The following is a 4,986-nucleotide window of genomic DNA, read 5'->3' as shown; positions in this document are numbered from 1 at the left end:
TAAACTAAAAAAAAAAAGACAAATAAATAAGCATCCAAGAAAAGGAAAAAAGAAAATCCAAACTAAGTTGAAAGAAGATAATAATAAAGGAAAAAAGAATGAAATAGAAAACAAGGGGCAGGGGAGACAGAAACAACAAAATCAACAGGTGGTTGTTAGAAAAAATAGTTAAACTGTTAATCCTCTGATAGGACTCATCAAGAAAAAGAAACAACAAACACAAATATATAATAAGAATAAAAAGGCAGATGGGATTTTCTAATCATTGAGTATATACTTAAAATAAAAGATTTCTTAGAAAAATATAACTTAGCAATCCCTCGCAAGAAAAAATAAAAAACCTAAGCAGGGCTATAACCTTTAAAGAAAGAGAATAAGCAGTATTAAGTTACACACAAACAAGACAGGATGCATGGTTAAACAGGCGAGTTCTATCAAAACTTCAAGAAGCATCCACGTGAATTAAAGTTGGACCACTACTTCACAACATATATAAAAATTAACTCAAAATGGATCAATGACTTCAATGTAAAAGCTAAAACTATAAAACACTTTGAGGAATACATAGGCTTAAGTCTTTGTGACCTTAAATTAAGCAACAGATACAACACCAAAAGCACATTACAACAAAGAAAAAATAAATTGGAATTAATCAAAATTTAAAACATACATGATTCAAAGGAGACTCTCAGTAAGTGCAAAGACAACCCATAGAATGGTAAAAGATAGTTGCAAATCATGTATCTGATAATTCTAGTATTCAGAATATATAAAGAGCTCTTAAAACTCAACAATAAAAAGACAGTCCAATTAAAAAATGGGTAAAGAAACTGACAGCACCTGGTGGTGTGGTGGTAGGGGGCTAAAATAAGGAGGATTTAATGAAAACTGCCTCTCTACAACTGCGACAGAATTCTGGCTGAAGGACTCATCTCAGGAGAGGATAAAATACCAAGTATAATTAAGGGTATGAGGATGGGAGATTAAAATCATCACATACATATTTTGTTCAGAGCCTTTAGGCCTTGTCTCCTGTTCGGTTCACAGAATAATGGCAACCATACCATATACCTTCTGGGCAATATTTAAAGATACTTCTCTGAGGAATCTGATCTGACCAAAGAAAAGATCTAATGAGAGTAACATAAAGGCTTCTCAACAAATCTGCCTACCCAAATCACCCTATATTAAAGTTCAGAATATACAAGCTCTACCAACATACTAAGAGTTCTTAATAACGAACAGGCAGAATTGTCAGACCTCTGAGGAATGCCTCTAACACAGATGCTAGAGACTGAATAATAGAAAATGCATCTTAGAGGAAAACAGATACTATGTAGATGGGGAGGGGGGAGTCTTTAAAATTAAAAAAAAAAAACTATCATTAACATACCAGAGAAATGAGCTGCATCTATGATTCATGAACAGGATGCCATAAAATTACCTTTCCATTTAAAAAAAAACTGGTTTCTATAGAATACCATAGTGGCGACATAAAAGCATAATTTTCAAAATGATCCAATAGCCATGATGAAATATTTCAACTCTTCTATTTCATTTAGCATAGGAAAGCAATTTTTAGTTTTTTTTGTTTGTTGGTTTACCTTAAGCACTAGCCCCCAAATACGCAGTACCTAGATTAATAAAGTGTTCCAAATAAAGGTTATATATTTGTACAAGACAGCAGGTAATACATCATTTTGACTGCTCTTTTCAAAAGTATTAATGGAATAATGCAAATGAAATGCTACATGACAGCAAAATCTTTTAAGTGACTCAAACTGGCACCTAATTATTGACCAGTCTGAGACAAAAATGACATATATAAACTCATACATCATACTATCAAACATGTGGCAGCAGCCATTAACCTTCAAGATGGGAGATGGGAAGCAACAGAAATACAAGAAATTATACATAAAAAATTTTACTTTCCAGTTGAATTTAAAACAGGCACTGCATAAAATCACTCTTGTCATTGGAAGCGGCCTAGATCATAGTTTCAACACTACCATTAACAGACATATTTCACTGAGCCTCTCTGGGCCACATTGTCCTCACATATAACACTGAATTGATGTTATATTGGATGGTTTTCCACTTGTTGGTTTGCTTTTTTCTTCTTCTTGTCTTGTTTTCATTTTCTTTTTTAATAGCTGAACTGCCCATTAAGAGGTATTTAGAAGGGAGTAAAGGAAGAAGAATGAGCCAGTTCTATCTACTCTCTTAGGCCTTCTCTTGCTGGTTGCCCAAGCTCCTCTGCCAGTGATGGCCCAAGAGACACTGTTATGAACCTGAACTAGATTTTAAAGGCCTTTTCCAGCAATAAGATTCTAAGATTCTAAACATCTAAACATCACATAAACCAAACGGCTTATTTTCACACTTAAACTCTCAGCACAAAAATTAAAAGGAATTTACTTTTCATTCATTTAACAAATATTTTCTGGTTGCCTACAAAGTACCTGGAACCAAGCTAGATTATGAGGATACAATCATTTTTCACTATTATTTTCAAAAAGGCCTTTCTATTGCCTTCTTACCTTCTTGCAAATTGATTGTACTACCTAGTACCTAGTACTACCTAGTACAATCAATTAAGCCATTTTTTGTCCTTTAAAACTAAAAACAATAAAAAAATTATGAAAATGACCAATAGCCAGTAAGTTCTACAGTTTAGGGTTCTCTTCCCATTTATGCTATAAGAACTGAAACAACTGTACAAACATACAACAAATAAAAGATACTACATAAAGGATGCAGATGCTATATTTCATATATAAAATAAACTTCAAAAAATTTTAAGTTTTACATAGTAACCAACACATTTCTACAAGGATATGAGATTCATTTTAAGTACACAAAATGTTATCAGATGAATATAATAGTTTGTACACAAAATTTCAAAGATTTAAAAGAGAATAAAGGTTTTCATCTAAAGCTAAAAAGCATATTTATCTGTCATCTATTATTACTGCTTTATTTGAGTAAACATTTCTTTTAAGACACAAGATTTTTAAATGCTAAGAAATACCACAGCACTTCAGAAATACTTCTAAGAAACTATAAAGAAATTGTACAGGAACTCAAAAGCCAAATGGAGGAAATGAGAGAATCAGGAAAAATAAAGAACAAAATAGGAAAGCGAAAAAATTGATAAAGCAGCTTTGGGGATAAGATTTTATCCAACTATGTGATGTAGTTATAAATCAAAATATGTGAAATAGATTTGAAAACACAGGATACCTGCAAAAAGAAAAAGTGTGCCTATATGTCGGCATGAGTCTAAACCAGGTTAACCAACATAGGCAATAATGACATTTTGGGCAAGATAATTCTTGGTTGATAGGGGCAGACCTGGCCTTTACTAGATGTCAGTAACAACCCCACCAGTCTTCAGACAATGCCAAAAATTGTCCCTCATTGAGAACCACTGCTGTAAATGAAAAAAAATAAACTGCTCCAAGCTAAATGAAAAGTCTGCTAAGTGAAAAATAAACAATTTTGTTTTTCTTACAGAGTATCTGGCATGTAACAAGCGCTCAATAAATATGTGCCGTTAAATAAAATTTCCCCTCTAAAACTGTTTACATTAATTATTTAATGACTCCTTCAAAGCTTTGAAAGTTTCTACCCAATCTCAGTCCAAATTTCTATTAGTTACAAAGTAAAAGATAAAAATAAAATTTACTGTGTATTTGATTCTTCTATATTCCAAATGACTAAACACCACCACCACCCTGAAAAAAAGGCAGAGCCACTTAAAACAACAGTGTTTATAAAGTCCACATTGGGTTTTCCACGCAAGTGCTTCCTACCATTCATTTTTTTTCATTTTTCAATTTTTCAACAGGAACCACTCATTTACTTATTCAACAAATACATTCTGAATGCTTACTATATGTCAATGCTGAAATAGGTACTGAAGACATAAAATAGATACAGAGACAAAAATCTCTTCCCTCAAGGAATTTAAGAGTTTAGTAAAAGCCTAAAAGCAATCAAATTGTTTCAAAATCACATGAAAAGCACAAAAAGAGGTGTCTAAGAAAACAGAAAGAGAATCTCAGACTATATCTCCCCAAGGATTTAGAGAAAGCAGAGAGAGATCATGATGGCTGAGCTGCTTTTTGTTTGTTTGTTTGTTTTAGGTTGTTTTGTTTGAGGGCAGGGGGAGCATGTTAAAATTCCACATAACAAACTTTCCTCAGATGTTTGTGATGGACCTTAAACTCAACATGTAACTATTACTGCAAAGTCTCAGCAAAAGAGAAGTTTCGATTACACCTAATATCCATGCTTTGGTAGTTATCTGGATAGTTTCTCAAGATCAAAGAAATTTGTATCTTTTTAACCTTGTTTTTAAAATGTTTAACTTAAGCTTTAGAAAAGCACAAATAAAAGACGATATGCTATGATTTTCAGCAATATAAACGATTAAGATTTCAAGAGAGATGGAAAAATACATTAAAAATAGTCTATAATTTACAATAACATACAAAATCAAATCTTCATTAAAAAAGATATCCGTCAGCTAAATTTGACTGGCTTTAAAAAACAAAGATATTCCTCAAAACTTTTAATTGCTGCAGTCATCAACATTGTAAACCATTTTGTTAAATATTTACAACTAAAATTCATTTTGCTTTGACTGTTTTCTCAGTTGTCAAGAACAATATTTTCACACTTTTTTATAGACACCTATCATCATCTCTCATGTCATACAATTTTATTCTCTTAACTTGTGCCTCCTCTACTGGTTCAAAAGTAGAACAACACAAAACCAAGCCTTTAATTCCATTGATCAAAATGCAACTTAAATAAGCTCTATTTTTTGATTTAGTGATCATGTTCTATAAAATTTATTTCTATCAGATTAACATCAAATTTTGGATAAAGATCTTGAGAACATAAGTCTCAGCCAGATTATTTTTTTAAACCTTAAAATATTATTTTCACATCCAACTGCTATTATTGGTCTTTTTA

The 4,986-nt window shown here is 31.9% G+C and overlaps 1 protein-coding gene across 1 annotated transcript in view; it reads right to left on the bottom strand.

Moving 5' to 3' along the window:
• Positions 1-4,986, bottom strand: part of UBR3 (ubiquitin protein ligase E3 component n-recognin 3 (putative)) — a 201,642-nt gene that overhangs the window by 101,465 nt on the left and 95,191 nt on the right. The gene's annotated exons all lie outside the window — the stretch shown is intronic.

This window comes from Propithecus coquereli, unplaced genomic scaffold (assembly GCF_000956105.1).
Source record: "Propithecus coquereli isolate 6110/MARCELLA unplaced genomic scaffold, Pcoq_1.0 Scaffold34, whole genome shotgun sequence".
NCBI lineage: Eukaryota > Metazoa > Chordata > Mammalia > Primates > Indriidae > Propithecus > Propithecus coquereli.
This window is presented reverse-complemented; position numbering and strand designations above follow the sequence as displayed.